The 21,801-nt window shown below is 38.3% G+C and overlaps 1 protein-coding gene across 4 annotated transcripts in view; it reads right to left on the bottom strand.

The window, feature by feature from the left end:
* Positions 1 to 21,801, bottom strand: part of FBN2 (fibrillin 2) — a 265,113-nt gene that overhangs the window by 211,874 nt on the left and 31,438 nt on the right. The gene's annotated exons all lie outside the window — the stretch shown is intronic.

A 21,801-nucleotide genomic window follows, 5' to 3' on the forward strand; every position in this document is an offset into this window, starting at 1 on the left:
TATTGGAAAAGACAAGTATTTGCAAATATGCAATTACAGATGTCACATCAAGTTGGTGAATAACAACATTTAGTAAAGAAAGCGTAACCGCTTCATTTTAAATCCCACTTGTTTGTTATGATTTGTATAACCATGTCTTCACAATTTGTGATTTATGGATAAGAATTCAATATTTATATGATCTATCACAGCCAGATATATAACTTAGCAACTAGCATGCTCTTTCATGATAGAATGTTTCCTTTTTCATACAGCAATGGTCAATTGGGATATCCTCCCCATAATATATACCCTGTATTATTTTGATTTTTCTAGAAATTAAGCCATGGCACATTTCATTTTAAGATTATTTTAGATTACTACTGATCTTCATTGTACCTTACATTTAACAAGTAAAAGCAGAGACACACATCCTCAGGTATGGCTGAGCTGTGATGAGAACAGGACTGAAGAGTGGAGGAAATGTGGCTCAAAGCCACCCTTGCATTCCCCTTATCCTTGTAGCACTCAACGTAACTCAGAGCTGCTTCAGGACTGTTCAAATTTATGTTGAGCTACAACAACTCTCTAGGAGTCATTCTAGATCAACAGAAAGCAACAGTAATTTGTCCATACACACTCCTCCTGTGGCACCTCCCTTAGGCTGCGGTGCTGAAAGAGAGTGCCAGCTGATTATGCCAGGATTTCCCCACAACAGAGGTATTCTCTGTTGCCCACTCACAATGACTTTACATTTCCTTTGCACCAAGGATTAGGCCCATATGGTTTACATTGTGATTAGCCCCAGTTACTTCACTGTGCGTACTCACAGTGCATAACGTTAAATGTGTGCATAAATCTTTGCAGAATCAGGGCCTAAATTATTAAGAAAAAAAAGTCTGTGAGGTTAGAGGATTTCCATCCACCTAGATAGTCTCAAGTGAATAACTATACTGAAATATTAAGGCTTTTGTGCTTTCCTCGCCTCCTCTTCAATATTCAAAATACACAGAGCAACATTTTTTGCTACAGTACCTACATTATTTAAAGGAAGTGCTATAGTATCAACTCCACAACAGTTTCAGTTTCACTGAGGGCCAAGGTTCTTCCCTGTCAAACCAATGACTGTTGCATCTTCTTAAAAATGTACAGAAATTATATATCTCATTGATGATTGACAAGAGAAGACAGTGACCTTGTCACACAACAGACTCATTCAGGAATGACTAATATTTGAAATATGAACAAATTCCATAAATCCCATTAGGGATTTCGGTACCATGAACTCATTGTGAATCTTACTTGAATTTTTCATTAAAGGCTAAGGATTAGGAAAGAGCTCTATCATATGTTACCATTGTGCACTCCCTTCATGAAAGTTTGTGCAGGTGTCATGCAGCTTGAGGGGAATATCATATGGTACTTTGCTTTCAAATCACTGTCGATGGCCAGGTTACTTTGAGAAAATACAAATGCTATCAGAAGAAAAAAAACAGACTTGTTCAGAAAATAAGAACATAAAGACATGGGGTGAAATCCTGGCCCCATTAAAGTCAATGGGAGTTTTGCCATTAACTTCAATGGGGCCAGGATTTCACCAGTGGAAAATAACATGCTCTTTAACAAAGACAGGTATTGCAATTAATTACTTACTGAGTATCAGCTATAACAATATATATTCTCCCTGGCACATGAAGCCAATCTTCTTCACATACACAGCAAGAGGTTTTAATACTATTACTATTAATATCCAATTGTAAATACTGCTAATATTAAATATACAAATGATAACCACAACCGCATTTATTATTTTTTAAATGAGGGAAAATTATTAATCCCGTTTATAACTGTAGTGTCTAATGGCCACAGGAGCAAGGCCTCCTTGTGCAAGGCACTGTACAAACACAGAGCAGTAAATGGTCACTGCTCTAAAGAGCTTACAGTGTAAACACAGAAGTGACATGCAGGATGGGGGAAGGAGTGTGCACTCTGTGATGGCAGCAAACATCATGGCAGTTCTGGTTTTTGTTCTGGTTCGGTTTAACCTAGGAGGGGATAAGCTAAATGGAAAGAAAAGGGAAAGGAAGGGGGATTGGGCAGAGTCTAGAGAGTAAGAAGGGCAGGTGTAGAGTGAAGATGTGGTGAACAGACTGTGAAGAAGGAGGTGGTAGAGAGTTGGAGCAAACAGCCAATCAGCACAGGGCACAAAAAATATAGTCAAAATTGCAAAATGTTCTCTGACTGTCCAGAGGTCTCTGTTTTGGCTGATCTTGTTGCTACTGGCTAGAGTCTCAGGCTGGCTCCTCTCTGCAGTTTCCCGCCCAAGACCCAACGGGGGGAGGGACCACCTCGAACCAAGTGCCTCCATAGTAGTGGGGGTCTGCCCTGGAACAGTTCTGGATGCAGGGGATGTTGGAGGGAGAGATACCCCAGCTAGAACACATTTTACCCTCTCCCCTCCTCCAGCGCAACAGTCCCCGAGTTTGAGGAAAGAGGTATAGCCTACTCCTAAATGGGTACTCATATCTGCATCAAAAGCCAAATTAATGTGTGCCTGTGTTCTGACTGTCAGTAGCCTACGCATTGCTCTGAATGAGGTCTGGTAATGACAGGAATGACCAGGAGTGATAATGTTAAATCCTTTCTGAGACTTCAGAACAATCAGAACTCCACACCAACCAGATTCAGAAACACATGGAGCTGAAAAGTTGTCTTAAAAGGGCATGGGTGGGAAATAATTAAAAGGAATATCTATGAGCCACCCTACAAGGAAAAACATGGCTTACATAATTAAACTGAATCATAGACTATGGGAGTGCCTTAAGTTACAAGCACCCTGTGATGAGGTGAAAACGGAATGGGGTTGCATTACATACAAAGTATTGCCATCATTGATGATATCAAGCGAGAGACGCTCTGACATCATACCAGAGGTTCAGGAATATTTTAAGGGTCATTGCTGCTAAGAGATTAATTCCTGTGTAACAACCGCCATGCTCGCTCATCAGCAAAGATGGAATCTGGAAACTGCACACTAACAGCATGAATTTCTATCACTCAAGATAAATGAGTAATTCTTGTAGCTGCAAAAGACTCATATCCTCTGTGAACAAGTTACTAAAAGGAGGATATATAACACACTGAGCAGTGGGTTACCATTGCACAATGGAAACAGTTTATATAACCAAATATAGGGTAAAATTCCTTCCACCTAACTAAAGCCTGAACATTTGGACTTTTGGTTTGTGGAGGTAAGGACCCTAATGTTTCAAAAATTTTGAAAGCTAGTTCTCATCAGGTCTGCTAAATCTTATTGTTATAACTTGTTGCAGCACCCCTACACAGATTAGCATGGTCAGGGGCTAGTGCTGTCCGGTATGTATGTCTCTTTAGTACCCCAAAGTAAACTTTTTAAAGAGGACACATTGAATAATGTGGACCAATTATAATATGGACAGAAGTATAATTACAAGCTTTGCTATGTAAAAATTGGTGTTCTCCTCAGGAGCATCTCCCCCGCCCCCCAAACACTAGCATAGAGTAATATTTTGTTTAAATCATGGCTTATTCAAGTAAATTAGGAGATCGCTTCTCTCCTAAAAGATCTAAAGGTTCAGTATGTAAATCCTCTCACCTACTCCACACTGCTCAAACATCATAGCTAAGGAGGGTTCATTCCCATGGAGGAGTTTGGGGAAAGAGATAGGGAATATGACCAGAACACAGAGAGACTGGGTGCATGTATTAGGTGAGAGGAGGAGGGATATTATTAGGGGAGTAATGTATTGAGAAATCTGGAGGAGACAGCCCAGATCACTGTGGAACTCAAGTTGTTATAACCAGAGAGTTCTCTGTTGGCAAGAAGCAGCTGTTCTGCCATTTCACTGGATACTAGGGCACACGCATTAGATATCATGCTAGCACCTATAGGGCCCGCAGTAGCTGTCAGGTCTGACCGATTCTAACTAGACTCCTAATTACATGTAAAAGAATTAACTTCATTCTAGAATTGCAGTGACCCTGAAAAGGACTTAGTGATACAGGGGGTAGCTCAGTGGTGTGAGCATGGGCCTGCTAACCCCAGGGTTGTGAGCTCAATTCTTGAGAGGGCCATTTAGGGAACTGGGGAAAAATGTGTCTGGGGATTGGTCCTGCTTTGAGCAGGGGGTTGGACTAGATGATCTCCTGAGGTCCCTTTCAACTCTGATATTCTATAATAGTAGATAACCAACTGAGCACGTGCACTCAGTACAATTCTGTGGCTAAGTGGGGGAATACCAGATAGGGAATATCAGATAGGAGAAGGAAGGTAGTATTGCCTTTGAATACTGCATTAACAAGACCACTACTGGAATACTGTGTTCAATTCCAGTACCTGCACTTCAAAACAGATGTTGAAAAATTGGAAAATGTTCAGACAAGAGCTACAAGAAAGATTTAAAGACTGGAAAACATGCCTTACAGTGAGAGACTATAGAAACTCAATCTATTTAATTTATCCTAAACGGGGTCAAGAGATGGTTGGATCATGGACTACAAGTGTCTACATAAGGAAGAGATTTCTAATAGATGGCTCTTTAATTTAACAGAAAAATGCATAAACAAGATCCAACAGTGGAAAGCTGAAGGTAGACAAAAAAATTCCAAGTAAAAACAAAGCACAAATGTTTAAATGAGGGTAATAAAACACTGGAATAACACACGAAGGGAGGCAATGAATTATCCATCACTTGAAGTTTTTAAATCAGGGCTGGGTGTCTTTCTAAAAGATGTGCTATAGATCAACAAAAGTTATGTGCTTGATGCAGAAATTATTGGGTGAGGTTCTATGGCCTGTGTTACGCAGGAGGTCAGACTAAATCATCATAATGGTCTCTTTTGGCTCTAAAAGTCTACAAAATCATTAATCAGATTTTCCATGTGGGTTTTCCTGTCTTACTGTTAGGTGTTTCTTCATTTGTTCCCTTTTCAGTATTGCTACTGGAACAATTCTGCCAGAGAGCACTGATGGAACATATGCTATAAATTATTTGCTACTTAGAAAGTCTAAATGCCCTGGTGAGAGAAGGTGATTTACTTCTGGCATGTATATTATTCATGGTTTTCTTTGTCTCAGAAAACTGAGTTCAGTATGTATTGTGACTTGAAGACTAACAAACCGTCTGTAATGATTAAAATTATTAATAAAATGTAAATTTAAAAACACAAGAACCACTTTTTTCTTGGCATAAAAAGCACCGGAATGGAGAAAATGGAAGTAGCATACAGTACTTATAAATTTGTTTTGAAAGTACAAACTGCAGTAATGTTCTTTATGTGCATTCTGCGTTAACTCAATGGGCATGTCTACACAGCAACTAGACATCCACGGCTGGCCCATGCTAGCTGACTTCGGCTTGCGGGCTCTTCCACTGCTGTGTAGACTGGTGGCCTAGAGCCCTGGCTACACCCTGAGCCCGGAAGTCCACACAGCAATGGAACACCCCTTCAACCCGAGCAGGCTGATAGGAGCCAGCCGTGGGTTTTTCTTTGTTGTAAAGACATACCCAATGAGGCTATATATACACATATGTATGGATATTTTTCTAAGAAATTTTTTATTTGATTTTAAAAATAATCAATTCTGTGCTATGTATGGTTTAAATAAACCTGCTTGACACAAAAGTCTGTTCCAGTGGTGGGGAACATAGGAATTGCTGTACTGGATAAGACCTGAGGTCCATCTAATCCAATATCTTGTCTCTGACAGTGGCAAGTACCAGATGCAGCAAAGGAAGATATAGAACCCTGCAGTAGGCTGATAGAGACCGTGATGAGACCTAATGAGCAGGACCTAATAGGAAGAGATTGGCTTAAGCACTGAAGCACAAAGTTTAACATCCCTTTAAAAATTTGTTGTAATTAATTATGACAACTCTGGATATTTTTATATCCATGTCAATATCCAATCCTTTTTGAATTTTGTTAAACTTTTGGTTGCTATGACACCTCTTCTGGCAATCAGTTCCCCAGTTTAATTGCTGCTGTCCAGTAATTATGGTCAGTTCCCCCCAAATAGCCACAAAGAAACATCTGCCTGCCTCAGCAAGGTGGAGGGAGGAAAGAGGAGGTGAAAGAGTAAACAAATGACACCCCACGGATTAACACAGTCTCCATTAGAAGTTATTTGAGGGGAACCTAAGCATGGAGCCCTCCTCTCAGCAGGGACGTGCTGATAATATTTTAATAAAAAGCTGTTCCCACATAGGTCCAAACCCTGCAACTGACCCTTCTTTGGCAGATCCCAGAATCGACAGAGAGATCACTGATGCTAAGAGAGCCCCATAGGGCACAGAGATCCAAACCCCGTGAAGTGGATTGTGGATTTAGAGCCTAAGCTTGTGAGAACCCTGTAAACATAATGTATCCGTGCTATAGAGATGATTACTGATGGACTGCAGATTCTCTAACTTTGTCTCTTATTTGAAGAAAATCACTTTCTTACAACAATAACTAAAGAAGGAGGTAGCCTGGCTTGACAAAACATATCTAACTGTACTTTGTTGTGATTGTTTACACTTTTATTTCTGAAGATTTACTAAGACTATTAAGCATAGTGTTCAGTTTATGCAACACAAAAATGGAATTAAGGCTTTGCATAGTGACTCTGGGACATCACCGCCGCCCCTCCTCCCCATGAGCCCCAGATTAAAAAAAAAATCCTGTCAGTCATTTGGTACAAACTGTTTAATTCCAAATCTAAACCAAATTTGTCCTTCAAAAGGACTTTAATAATCCCCAGAGATAAATCCTGATGGACATGCATGATTTAGGAGTATCCAGGAAGAGGCTGAGCAAGGAAATAATCTCAACCCTCCCTTCATTTTGGAGACATAATTGTACCAAAGACTCCAGGGACCTCCCAAGAGCTCACCCCCACACGAGTGCCATTAGATAACCAACAGATGCTTGGAGCATCCAGAAATTAGACTGGACTTAAGGGTGGCAGAGCGCTACACTGCAACACCAGGCTCACTGTTAGGGCTCACACTTATTTTATTCCACAGGACAAGTAATCACACTGGGTGAAATTCACTCCCCTCACAGAGTCCAGGTACTACCAGGCACTGTGCTGGGAGTTAAATCCATATTGGCAGAGTGGAAGGATGAAATCCATGCTTGGGAAAAGAAAATACAGTGAAGAGGCTGTTGGATGCAGACCTCACCTGACTATGATTACATGCTAAAGTAGCAGTTACTGTCCTACAGTAAACCCTACGTGGGATGCAGTAGCTCCCATTCCTCAACCGACCCCATCACTCCTCCCTATGTTAACGTATGGCGCCAGTGTGTAACCTAACTCCACAGAAGTCAAGGGGGCAGAGGTCTCTGGATACAGTTGCCTGCAAACACAAAACCTGCTCAGTGATATAGATGGGATTTTGCAGTAGATAGGGACTTGCATGGTCTCTTCACCAGTCAGTTAATTTAACTCCATTGTGATGGAGTACAATACTGTACTCAGTCATCCTATAGTGTCATAACATCACAACAATATGTGAAATAAATTCACAACTCAACTGCACTGCAAGCAACGTCAGCAGGCCAAGGAATGGATCACCAGAATTTCGGACTGTTCTCTGGATCTGGGGATGGTTGACAACGTAACCAGGAATTTTATGTTCGAATTAAAAATTGAGGAAACTGAGCCTGGCCTTGCTTAATTTTTCAACTGAGCAAGAGATAAGGGGTTGACGATATACATTTGTAACTGAAGTTAGCCGATGAATGTGAAATGTATGCATATGCAAATATTTTCCTTCATGTACAGCCTGAGTTCACTATCGCAAACTGCAGTATGCAAAAACAAGTTTAAACATTAGAAAGGAACAAAGATTATTTTATTAAAGATTATCTAAAATGGTTTTTCCTTCGATATTTTAATTACTGTAATATGGAAAGCCTTTTTCCTTTCAGTAAGACTGAGCTGCAAACATTGAGGAGGTGCCATGAGAGACGTTTCAAAGATTTAGAACAAGAAGTTTGATGGATTGTACTGATTTAGGCCTGATATAAATAAAAAGCATTTTTTCGAAAGGTGACATCCAACACACTGGGGAGAAAAGACTGTTGGCTTAAAATAAGAGCTAATCTCTAGGAAAAAGAAAGGGACTTGGCAGGGCTATTAATTTCTCTTGAAAAAAAAATGTCTCTGAGCGGTACAACTATTTAGACTAAGAACGTTATATAAACCAAAGCCTGAATATTATGTCTGCCTTTTTAGGGTTTGCTGATTTTCAGCAATTCCACATGCTAAATTCTTAAACATTCAGTGAAGTTAAGTATGTGATACAGATAAAAGACAATTAATACAAAGCATTTTTAAACTAACACTCTGAACACTGAAAAACTCAGATAAGTCCAGAAAAATCACTTGCGTTCTGTAAAATACTATTTGAAACAAAAGTCAAAAGTTTTATATTGTCTGTAATATCTAAAAAGGCTAAATCAACTGAAACATTTTAAAATATATAACAAATCTATTCCAAAGGCATAAACTCATCCATACAGATGACAACTTTCTTTTTATAGCTTAGATTTACTACCATTCTAGCAATCCCACATGACAGTTTCTGACTATATTCTATGATGCAAGACTTTCCATCATACAAACAGATGTCTGTGATTGATTAGGCAATTTAACACATGTACTGCAACTAAAACAGGGGAGAGAAAACTTTAAGTTAAAGAAAAAACATGTTTAATGCAGCAGTATATGTGGGCTTTATAGATTTTTAGCAGAATTCCAGTTTCTACCGCACTGCGGTCAGGTTCATTCAAAATTGTAATATCCCTCGTCTAATTAAAGCTGACATAATATCAATTATGCTAAAATGGATGTGCAAACCCTGGAATGTTGTTTTTGGAAAAGTTACCTTCTTATTTTCCTTTTGCTGGAACTAAAAAGGTAACTTTTCCAAAAACAACATTCCAGGGTTTGCACATCCATTTTAGCATAATTGATATTATGTCAGCTTTAATTAGACGAGGAATATTACAATTTTCAAAATATCATCTGCAGATCAGAAAGCTAATTATTAATTTAAAAAAATGAAGTCCTAAAACACCTATGTATGTGAGGAAAACTTGGCACAGTGTCAAGAAAAAAATAAAATTTTGTTGCGTTTATTAGTTTGAGCTTGGCTTAGTTTTGGAATAAAAATACACAGTTCCAAATTTCTACGTATAAAACTAACATTTAAATTTTATATATATAAAACTTTTTTCTAAACATGAAGATACAAATAAAAGCACAGACATGTAAAAAAATATTTGCTCTTGAGACCAACTAAAAATCATGAATGATGAAATAAAGGGAAGAAATAACTGCTTGAAGAAACATTTGCCATATGGAACTGCAGTATCATTATATGAGCGCTAGAGCGCTTCATGCTTGGAATCAAAGTCTTTATCCTTGGAAAAGAATGTTCTCTAAATCCTGACTCCAGCAAGAACTTAAATTTTTAATTTTTAAGGTTACATCCTACTCCTGCTATCATTTTATAATCACTCCTATATACTGTGGTATGTCTGAATTAAGTCTTGCATTATAATCAAGATACACTGAGTTAACACTGAATTCACAAGCTAACACACTAGAAAATGTATGCTAAAACAAGCTCAGGCCTTGATTACCACCAACACCAACATCCACCCACAGTTGAGCCCATAGGGGAATATGAAATAGGAGAAGAAAATCTCTGCAAAGTTCCCCTATGCCACAGTGCCTACATATCATTCTAAGGTTAAGGATTTGATGTGTGAGGACCACTGCCTATCATGCTGACCAATACTGTGTAATTGTTTCCTTGTGCTCCTCCATGGGTCTGTCTGTGTCCACCGATTATCTTGACTTAAACTTAGATTGTAAACTCTTTGGGGCAGGGACTGTTTTTTTTGTTCTATGCTTGTACTGTGCCTAGCACACTGGGCTTCTGGCCCACAATGGGTCTCCCAGGTGCTACATAATATATAATAACAAAAACCACATTCTGCCTGGGGAGTGAAGTCTCCTTGCCCACAGAGAGATCAGAGGGATGGCAAGGCTATTTGCACAGAATCTGTGCCTATGCACTGGTCTTAGCTCCCAATGATCCCAGATATACTTGACAGCAAAACTACACCACCAAGGAATCTCCCTGGTTGCACCTGCTCCAGACCTTCCTTTAATGGGGATCCCTATTACAGAGGTCTCAACAGGAGAGACAATATAGACCCAGGCTATATTTTTTCCAAGGTAAGCTTTATCCTTCATCACCATTTCTTTTCTACATATTGGAAAGGAAACACTCCACCAATGTATTCAAATAAATTTCTGCTAAAAAGTCTGTAAAGCTACATGGGCCAGATTTTGCAGTGCTACACCAGAATAAATTCATATCAGCTCCACTGATGAGATGTGGCAGACTAGCAACCAAATCATATTGAAGGGTGGGAGATAGCAGCAACGTAATCCACTGTAACCCTGATTGTGCACTAACAGCTGCACAACTACCCTGCTGCTACGCCATGGCAATGGATTCCTCCATTCCTTGACCCCTGCTGAACCTTCCTACCCTGCACAAAAACCTTTAATTCAGGCTTGGGTCACAAGCCAAGATTTGCCCCTAAGAAAATAAGATACTGCTTAGCAAAACACAGCCCCTGCACAATCAGACCAATGTGCATTATAACCTTGAATTACTTGATATTCCAAATAGTGAACAGGGCAATGCCTTAGCTATGTTCCTGAGGGTTGAGGGTGGGAATCTTTCCTTTGGACCATGTATTTAATCCTGGAGACTTAAAATTCCACCTCTTCTGCAGGAAGAGAGTTCGGGGGGTTTTAGGAACTCAATACTATTCAGTGGAATTCACCCTCCAAGACTGGAAATCCCCAGTTGACAAGGCAGAATTTTAAGGACTGCACAAAGAATGAGCACCTGGAATACTGAAGACAGAATCTAGAAATCTCCTCTATAAAGTCATCCTCCAAATCTTTATTCACGCCAGTAGTCCCACTGAGGACAACACAGCTACTTATTTAATTAAAGACTACACATTTGAGTAAGAGTGTTCAGAATCAGTACCACTAAGCTAACATCCTAACATTTATTATTCGTAGAATCTCTGAACCTAGAAATTTACATTGGGACATTTTTCAGTTCTTCAGGTGTAAAGCAGCAGTTAGGACAATTACCTTAAATCTGCATTTTCCTCCCGTAGCTGCAAAACACAAAAGCAACAGTATGTAGTTTATTCAAATGTTCCTGTTAGGTGGACCAGTGGTTCAAAGTTTCTTTTTTACCACTGGTGACCTGTATTCAAATCCTTGCTAGGTTAGAAGTGAAAACTGAGTTTGATGTTTACATCTGAGTCCCTATTTGGCCATATCAGTCAGCACACAGTTTGGCACTGTTAGGCATGATTGGGAGCCTCTATTCAAGTAAGGCGTTACACTAAAATATCAGAGGTGTTATGGGTTAGGACTGAGGTGAATAACGTCTTATACCGACAAACTTCACTCTACGCCTGGCTCTAACCAATGTGAGAATTCCTTCAAAATTCACCTAGATTTTTTAAAGAAAAAATAAAAACTGAAGTTATTTCAATAGCAAATCCTGCTCAAACTAGAGAAAATATAAAATGTTTTAAAAAATACAAAAGGAAATCAGAAATCCTCTAAACACGCAGTCCTGCAGCTGCATTCGGTCATTAACTTCATGCAAAAAAATAAAATAAAATGAAATAAAATAGAGGGACTTAACTATTTCACAACTGCCAAAGTCTCATGTCCAGCTAGAATAGGAACATTCCTCAGATGCCCACCATACCTGGATTATCCTGACAGTCTGTTGGTTTCAGTGGATAGTTCACTAGAAACAGCAGTCAGTGTTTTTATTCACAACACCCTTTCTGCTGACAGGAGTAAGGACGTTTTCCTCATTTTGCAACCATTGGCCTCAATGCCGTAACAGGATGCAACAGGATCTACCAGTGTGCATCAATTAGGCTCATGTAAAGTCTTCAGTGGGACTCCAGGACCACTGCTGATATTCACCAGGAAGTAGGACAGAAGGTAAAAGGAGACAGCAATTCTGAATCCACCATATTGTGTTTATGAAGAGCTAACATGTCACCTTTGCAATATCCTAACCTATTACTCTGAAGTGGAGGAAACCAGATTTCCCCTCTAAAACGCAGTCTTTTCCAAGCTTTAGAACAATGTGTTAGTGATCTGCTTTTACTCCATAAGAGACATGTTCAATCTTACTACATGCTAAGACAGACATCTGGACAGTTCTTCTCTACAGAACGGTAGTTATTAATGATAGTTTTCTAAATGCAGCCTAACTAGTGGTAAAGGAAGAGACATTCTTAAATTCAAGAATTTAAAATGGACCAAATTTAAACTACTATTAATCCCCCAATTAAACTTCAATTTAAAGTGAGGTACAGCTAAAATAATAAATTAAAAGAGACAGACAGGTTACTGCTCACTGACAAAATTATGAAAACTGAAAGACATTTTAAAATCCAATATAATTGTTCTTCATTTATACTTTATTCACTTTTCACTTTTTTCCTCCAACTTCAACAATAAAAACAAACTAACCATTTTCACTTTCTATGTTGTACTTGTCAGTTTACCTTTCTGGTTTTCATGCACTAGTGCAATGTTGCAACATTTGGGTTGCAAAAATACAGCCAAGTATTTAAATCCAAGCAGTGGCCCTAAATCTGCATTTTCTACTAAAGCAAAACTCCCAGTAGCTTCCCAGGGATTTTGGTCATATTAAGTAAAAGTTAGTCTATGGTATATAATTTGAAATTCCAATCAGTGCACTACTAATACAGTACGACATTTGAATTCGAGTCACTTTTCCTCAGAAACACCCTTCTGCTAAAAGACAATTTGAGCTTTACAATTATCTTGGATTTTCCAAAGATAGTCTAAAGTTCTCTATTTACTGATATTGCAAATAACTGTAAAAACTAGAGAGCATAAAGTAACTCTTCACTCAGACCCGAACAAGCCAGAAGACACGCGCACACTCACAATTAGTAACGCTGTTGGCAATACTTTTGCTACTTCCACTTTATAACTTTGTAATAGGATTGAGCACTGCTGACAAGCATGGAGTGACTAATTCAATTAGAAAAGCAATTTAGTAGAATAGCAGCCTAAACATGTTTAAAGCTTTGTATCAGTCTATCAGTATTTCTAAAGGGGTATAAAGTTCCCTTATAAGCCAATACAAAGGTGAAACAATGCCTCCCATATTCAAATACTCCTCCCTCCTTCCCCAGTTAGTATTTCACAGGAGGCCTGATCCAATTCCACTGAAGTGAATAGGAATCTTTCTATAGACTCAAATAAAGTTAGATTGTGTCCAAGCTTCTGTTCTCAGTTTTCTCATTCTACCCGCTTCCCTGAGTAAACCCCACATCCTTCCTCCCCTGACATGTCATTCTATGTCTTTTCTTGTATTTGTCTTCTTTTTCAAAATGTAAGCACTTAGGGGCAGGAAACATGGCTTATTTGTCTTTTTAAAGCACCATGGGAATTTATGGAAGTATATAAATGTTTTATAACAATAAATACCTATAACAGTTTTCACACATATTTTATTCAAATCTCTAGGTAGCTTTAAAGATATTCTGCTCATGGTGCAATGACTCAGCTTATTATACTTATGGGCAAATGTACTTAGACGATAAGAAAACTACCCACACTTACCTGGCTGGGAGTGGGTATATGAGACAGACTTGTAAAAATATACATGAATAAAGAGAAGCATGTTTATTGGAGAATAAACTCTCATGGACCAAATTCTCTGCTGGGTTTAATGAGCTGAACTCTCTTGAACTGTATTTACATGAGCAGAGAACTGGCCTTTTAGTTCAAAAACTGCAAAGCTCAAATAATTGAATTAAGAAGGGCTGTTTGACCTGTAAATTTAAAGTATATTTGTTCAATCAAGTGACTAACGAGAAGATCTCTAGTTTTCAACGGCCTTTATTTTACTATAGATTGTTAAGAATGCTTACTGAATGTAGATTGTCCATATCAGTTTAGTTTATGCACACAAACCTGAACTATCATTTAGGCAAATATATGTAACAGTGTGGCTCCAATCCTGGGCTATGTCTGAGTTGCATTTGGCACAAGAGTGCAAGAAAGCCAGGGAGTGCTTTGCCTCACCCCTGATCCTAGGGTTAACTGGGATCAGGCCAATGACTGGTGAAAGCCACTTGTCATAAGAATCCAGCACTTGGCATTCCTGTGAGCTGACAGTCCCCATGGTTATGCCGCTTCCTCCATTCCAAACACAATCCCTGCTTGGAAAGTGGGATGTGGAGTAGCATGGGAGCAACTAAAACAGCTGTAAGCCATGCCAGGATATTTCCAACGGGAGAATCTTCCAATGGCAAGGCTATGGAGGCATTATGGAGCTTTACAATCACCAGAGCGCTATGAAGTTGCATAGCAGGATATGTCCTTACAATAGGAAAATAAAGAGAGGCTGATTATCACATGGGTACTTAAAAAAAAAAAGTATGAACATAAATTACTGCTCTACAAATCTTCAAGGAAGTTAAAGAATTAAAGAACTAGTAAATAGAAATTTAATTATCAACTGAGAAATTTGTATAATGTATTCTAGTTCTGAAATGGAGCTTGAACTTTTTCTTTTAATATGTGCTTTAAAATGTAGTATTTTTTTCAGACAGCAGTCAATAAGAAATACATGTAGAGTATAAATTAACAGCATTTTTTTTTCTGTTTGTGTTACTAATCTTCAGGCTTTCAGTCTGCCAAAGTTCAGAAAGAAGTTGTTTCTCAGAAAAGAAAACATTTTCAAGTTTCAAATGGTATTTTTATACTGGAAAATGTCTCTTCCATTGTTACATTTTATTATTATCAGATGTTTTTAGTTAAGTTGGGAGGCCTTTCTTAACTTTCCATTTACTGTAGATATTCCAGATTAAGATGGAATTGGGCAAATACTTAGAAGCACTGAACTTTTTGGGCAATGTACTGCTATGTGAGACATAGATATATGATGTGTCAGGTGGTATCATGTTTTAAAATATGTACTGAAGTATGATCTACCGCTTACCTTACCAATAGGTTGAAATTAGGTCATAAAATTAACAAAAAGATTTCTCTCTCATTTTAATTTTCTTCTAGATTTTATGTTGCAAGGTATGAAAAAAATGAAACAGATTAAATACTCTCTCAAAGTCTTATCATATATGGCAGTGCAACTTAGATTTAGAACATTATGGAAAGAGCAGAGGCAGTTTAATATCCTGGCTATTGAAAGTACCATTTTAGATCAAAGCTGTACATGAGATGTGATCCCCAAAAATATGACTATAAGGCCAAGCAGTGAACAACCCATGGAACAGGACTCTTTAATGCAAAGTGAACAGAGGAATGAAATTACTCATCACTAAACTAGAGTAGATGCTGCAAACACTGTGTGGAGATGGAAGCAGAGACAATGCTGTCCAACCCACATAAAGGGTTAATCAAGAAGGGATTAGAAGAATGGAAAGGAGGAAGCAGGATTCAGGGTGATAGCCTTCCTAACAAAGGGAAGATGTTTTGTGTAGGCCTGGAAGGCAGTGGTTCCCAGAGGCCTGAGAATTGTAGCCTGTCCAAAAAAGAAAAAGAGCAGTAAGACTTCTCTGAGGAGAAATCTGTAGACTAAGCTTCCCTGTTTATCGACACAGATTTCCCTAATGCAAGGGTGCTGGAACAATTTGCATAGCAGAGGTGCTGAGAGCCATTGAACCAAAACTGTAAACCCCATATATGATGAAAACCACTTCAAGCCAGGGGATGCAGCAGCACCCCCGTCATCTATGCCCTGATGTAAGGGAAAGTTTGGAGATCAGCTCTGCGTGCATTTTTCCCTTTTGAGTTGAACTCACAAACTCTTTGAAAGTCTAGTGAATTGAAGAGATTCTTTAGGCCTTCCTCAGGGAAATGAAAGGCCTAAGAACAGTCTGGTAGTTATATTATGGCCTGATTTTCAAAGGTGCTGAGCAGTTCCCATTAAAGTCAATGGGAGGTGCAGGTGTGCAGCATCTTTGAAAACCGGGCCACTTAATCCTAGTTAGTTCTGACAAGCTAAGAATCAGTACAGTATGGGAGAAATGTAAAATTATTGTTATGCAGTTACTGTTATCTGTTCAATTATGCCACTAACACTAACAGACGTTAACCACCTGTTTCCTTAAAAAAAAAAGAAAAAAAAGTGTTCACCCATATTCGTTGCAAGGCCATGCTGAGATACTGATTATCAAATCTTCTATCCTGCCTCAACTCTGAGTAAGTGTAGTGGATATATTTATTCATCCACTGACTAGAGTGATGAATGCTAGTGTTATCATCCACTTGTATAGGACATGTAATATTACCATACCTCACTTGAAAGTGAAATTAAGACTTGCATAAACATAAAGCTGTGAACACATGGGGAAAATGTGCATGCATTAAACTGTGAAGTTAAATTGTGATCACAGGGCAATGTTTTTATAAATCCACAGACGATGAAGTATCCACAGTTCTGATATAATTGCTTTGTCCTGTAACAGTCTGTACATAAAGCCAATGTTTGCTTTCACAGAAACCAAATTCCACATATAAAATTTGGAACTGCTGTTTAAGTCTCATGTTGTTCTTTATTGTCTGCTCCTATATAGTATGTTTTGGTGCTAATGGTGAAACTGCTGCTTTTGCCTCACAGCAACATAGATGCACAACAACAAGAACTCTAAGTTAACTGCACCTAAAGTGATAGCGTACAAGTCTATTCATCATCATTTTGGGAAGAAGTCTGAAGAAAGACCTTACAAGCTCAAAATTTAGAGCTTAATCATGCATCTTTTAATGCCCTAATGTACTAACCTAGGATGCCAGCAAACTTGAAAGAACCATCCAATAGGAGGGCTAAAATTTTTAGAAGTGGTCACTTATTCTAGGTGCTTCCATTTTTCAGTGCTCAGTTTGAGACACTTTGAGACACTTGGCCTGACTTTCAGCAGTATTGGCCACCTGCAGTTTGCCTTGACATCAGCTGGAGTTAGAATACTCAATACCCAGGAAAAAGATCAACCCCAAGGGTATGTCTAAAATGCAGCTGGGAGGTATGATTTCCAGCATGGATAGACAGACTCACTCTAACTCTGCTTGAGCTAGCATACTAAAAATAGTTGTGTGCACATTGTTGAACAAATGATATGAAAGACATTCACATCTCAAGAATAGGGTCAAATAGAATACACGTCAGAAGTCATCTAAAGCATGGGAAATGACTGCCTAGGAAGAAGTACTGCAGAAAGGGATCTGGGGGTCATAGTGGATCACAAGCTAAATATGAGTCAACAGTGTAACACTGTTGCAAAAAAAAAAAAAAGCAAACATGATTCTGGGATGCATTAACAGGTGTGTTGTGAGCAAGACACGAGAAGTAATTCTTGTGATCTACTCCATGGTGATTAGGCCTCAATTGGAGTATGGTGCCCAATTCTGGACATCACATTTCAGGAAAGATGTGGACAAATTGGAGAAAGTCCAGAGAAGAGCAATAACAATGATTAAAGGTCTAGAAAACGTGACCTATGAGAGAAGTTTGAAAAAAATAGGGTTTGTTTAGTCTGGAAGAGAGAAGACTGAGAGGGGACATAACAGTTTTCAAGTACATAAAAGGTTGTTACAAGGAAGAGGGAGAAAAATTGTTCTTCTTAACCCCTGAGGATAGGACAAGAAGCAATGGGCTTAAACTGCAGCAAGGGCAGTTTAGGTTGGACATTAGGAAAAACTTCCTGTGAGAGTGGTTAAGCACTGGAATAAATTGCCTTGGGAGGTTGTGGAATCTCCATCATTGGGGATTTTTAAGAGCAGGTTGGATAAACACTTGTCAAGGATGGTCTAGATAATACTTAGTCCTGCCTTGAGTTCAGGGGACTGAACTAGATGACCTCTCAAGGTCCCTTCCATTTCTATGATTCTGTGTCTTCCAATGTATGTCATTATGAGATGTATGAATTGAAAGGTGATATGTAAGACAAAGAGGTAATTGTTCCATTCTAGTCAGCACTGGTGAGACCTCAGATGGAGTACTGTATCCAGTTTTGACCACCATATTTTAAGAAAATGTGAAGAAATTGGATAAAGAGAACAACAAAAATTATAAGAGATTTAGAAAACATAACCTTTGAAGAAAGGTTGAAAGAATTGGGCATGTTTAGTCTAGAGAAGAGAAGGGAGATAAGTTTTCAAATATGTAAAGGGTCATTATAAAAAGGATGGTGCTCAATTGTTCTCCACGTCCACCGAGGACAGGACAAGTAGTAATCAGCCGAGCTTGCAACAAGGGAGACTTAAGTTAGATTTTAGGAAGAGTTTTCTAACTATAAGGATAATTAAGCACTGGAATAGGTTACCTACAGAGTGGGAGATTGCAGAATCCTTGAATGTGGAAGTTTTTAAGAACAGGTTAGACAAATACCTGTCAGGGATGGTCTAGGTATACTTGGTCTTCCCTCAGAGAGGGGGATGGACTAGATGACCTCTTAATGTCTGTTCTAGCCATACATTTCTGTGATTCCGTGATGCAGGAAAGATGTTCAAACACAACCATGATACAGTATTAATCTGTATGCACAGGAAATCTGTGCACAACAGCAACACTTTTATATTTAGCATCAAGGCCACACTAGAATTTAAAAAATGATTATTTTTACAATTCATTGTCAAGCAACTATTCCATTGCTATACTTATGTAATGAAGAGTCAGACAGACATTTTGTATGAAGAAGGGTGGCTTTTTTTTAAAGCACTAAATTAGGACTCCAAAGAGCAGGGTCAATTCCAGCTGTGCAGCAGACTTTTTTGAGGGGGCAAGGGGTTCTTGGGCAAGTCACTAAATCTCAAAGTCCCTTGGTTCTCCACGTGAAAAGTGAGAATAACAATACTTGCTGTATCTGTCATGTCTATTAAAACTGTAAGTTCTTCAGGGCATGGACAGACTCTTACTGTGTATATGTGCAGCCCTACAATACAGATGCCCCAATTTGGTCAGGCCCTTTTGGCACTATTGTAATACAAATATTAATATTAGAAAGTAAAAATAAATTTATGTGTGAGTTTTAGAAGTATGACAAGTTGACTAGCTGGTACAGAAACTTCTTAACAGTTGGCTCTAGCTTTACAATTCCTACTGGATGCCTACTGTATTTGAGGTAAAGAAACTGAATGTTCATGACCACTAGGCTAATAAAAATCAGCAGTTCAGCCCCTAAACAGTCCTTTAAACTTGATTTTCTTGTATAACAGCAAGTTTGTTGTGAATGAAACTCAATAGCACTGGCTAGCAAAGCACTTTTTACTGTGCGAATTTCTCTTTTTCATTATGGAGACTCCAATCACGGCTCCATAATTATGACTGTGATGAACTCTGCACTTAAAGAAGGGATTCAGCTTCTGTATTGGAAAATACAGCATATCATCTTGCAAACTGAAGCACTTGCTCTCCAGGCACAGAATATATCTGAGAATTTACAAGTATATCTGTTAATACTGTAAAACAAATATCCAGATTTTTATATATTAAGTGGGCTCATCTGTTTGGCAAAAGCATTGTTATAACCCCTTTGTTCTTTCACATGATACCATACACACACAAATTCAAGCTTCCTAATTTTAGTTTACTTATGTCTTGTCTGAAGGACATACAAAAACAACCTGCATATTTTCCTTCTTAAACCATCAAGATCTCTCTAGAAAAAAAAAATCCACTTATTTTGGGCCACTCAATTGCTAGTTGGTGCTTTTCCAAGAATACTTCCTGGGCAGAATTCTTACTTCATATTAGTTTGTCACTGTCCATTAAAAATCTAATAAGCATTTGTGCTATTTATCCCTTGTTCTCCCTTCTTCTGCAATTTCTTATCTAAAGTTCTTGCCACTCTTCTTTTAACATCTCAACAAGTTCAGCAGTATCTCAATGTGTTTTCACTCAATACCTCATTACAACTTTCTAAAATGTGCTGATGGTTACTATTACCCTACTCAATCCTTAATGTTTTGAAAGTTGATCATGAACTGGCTTTAAATGCTGAAGCCTTCATTTGCCAAAGGACTTGTCAAGACGTTCTCTCTCTCTCTGTCGGTTCCTACTTCATCCAGCTCCTTACTCTTTATCTTCACTGCTTTAATTGTATTCAGTCTGATTCTAGATCTCATTTTCTTCCTATTTTAACAGCTCATTGCTGTATAATGAGTATATCATCTCTAGAGCCAGCAAATCTGCAGATATCAAAGGACCATATTGGGGGGAGGGATAGCTCAGTGGCTTGAGCATTGGCCTGCTAAACCCAGTGTTGTGAGCTTAATCCTTGAGAGGGCCATTTAGGGATCTGGGGCAAAAGATTCGTCTAGGGATTAGTCCTGCTTGGAGCAGGGTATTGGACTAGATGACCTCCTGAGGTCCCTTCCAACCCTGATATTCTATGATATTTGCAGATCTCAGATCAAATGCAGATACAAATTTTGAATCCGTGAAGGGCTTTACTCATCTCTTTGCATGTATTACATCCACTAGGTTTTGTTTCTTGATCTGTTTAGCTTCTCATCCTTTGAGCTGCTTTGGTATTAAATTCCACTGGCTAATTTAAACTGTCCAGCTAATTCTGACAAGGGGGGCATCAGATGTTTCAAAAATCCACTATGTACAAAGACTCATTTGAGAAAAGCTAAATGAGCATTTTTAAATAACTATTTTTCTTAACACACTTCAAGAAACTAGAATATTGCAGATCAAGTAATGCATAGACTAACAAAAGCTATAGCAATTGCAGCACGAATCATATTAATAGCATACTTTGTGTGTTTGAGGAGACTTACATTTCTGTCTTTTCTATCCATTTCTGATAGCACTCAACTTCCAGGTTTTCAATTACATTCCTGTCATTTACAGCTGCTAAACTTACTGAATAAAAATCTGGAGCAAATAACCAATGACATTTAAAATTCAGGAAAGTCAGGAAGTCAAGTAATCTGGCCTTGCACTGACTCCTCTAAATTCCAGGCAAGTCACACACAAAAAAAAGAGACAGCCTGAGCACACAGTTCTCTCCAGGGAGCAAAAAGACCAATACATATGGCTCTTCCAATACCTCTTCCCAAAAGGACTCCCGTCAATCTGCTCCTTCTCAAACATCCTTTTATAGAAGCTCACACAGGAGGGGGATTTCCTGTCTATACATAGGTTGCTGGACCACAATCTGACAGTTTTGGTTTATTTTGACCATGTTTTAGCTTCCTCTCCACTTCCAATAGACACTACTGCAGTAAGAATAATATGTGCTAAGCAATAAATGTATCCCCTTTTTGGTTACAGAATAGATTTTGAAACAATCCTGATTTCTATAAATATATTTTTCATTCATTTACTTAATCATTTCAAATAATACTTTTCAATTTACTAGTTATACAAACTGCTTACTCTGAGTATTTAGTATTTGTTTTTGTCATATGATTGGTCGTATGGTATTGTTTACTTTCCATGGCCCGATACTTCAAATTTCTTTTTTTAAACAGGAGAGTAACAAATAAATAACACATTTTCAGATGCATAATCATCTTTGCTAAAATTCATGAAACATTTTATGAAAATATCTGAATATCAATGCCCAGGATTCATCCACAAATAATGAATAATGACCAATTCTGTGTTTTTATTTCTCAAAATATTATTGGGTCTGTTTTTATTATTCAGCCAGCAC

Source organism: Gopherus flavomarginatus, chromosome 3, assembly GCF_025201925.1.
Source record: "Gopherus flavomarginatus isolate rGopFla2 chromosome 3, rGopFla2.mat.asm, whole genome shotgun sequence".
NCBI lineage: Eukaryota > Metazoa > Chordata > Testudines > Testudinidae > Gopherus > Gopherus flavomarginatus.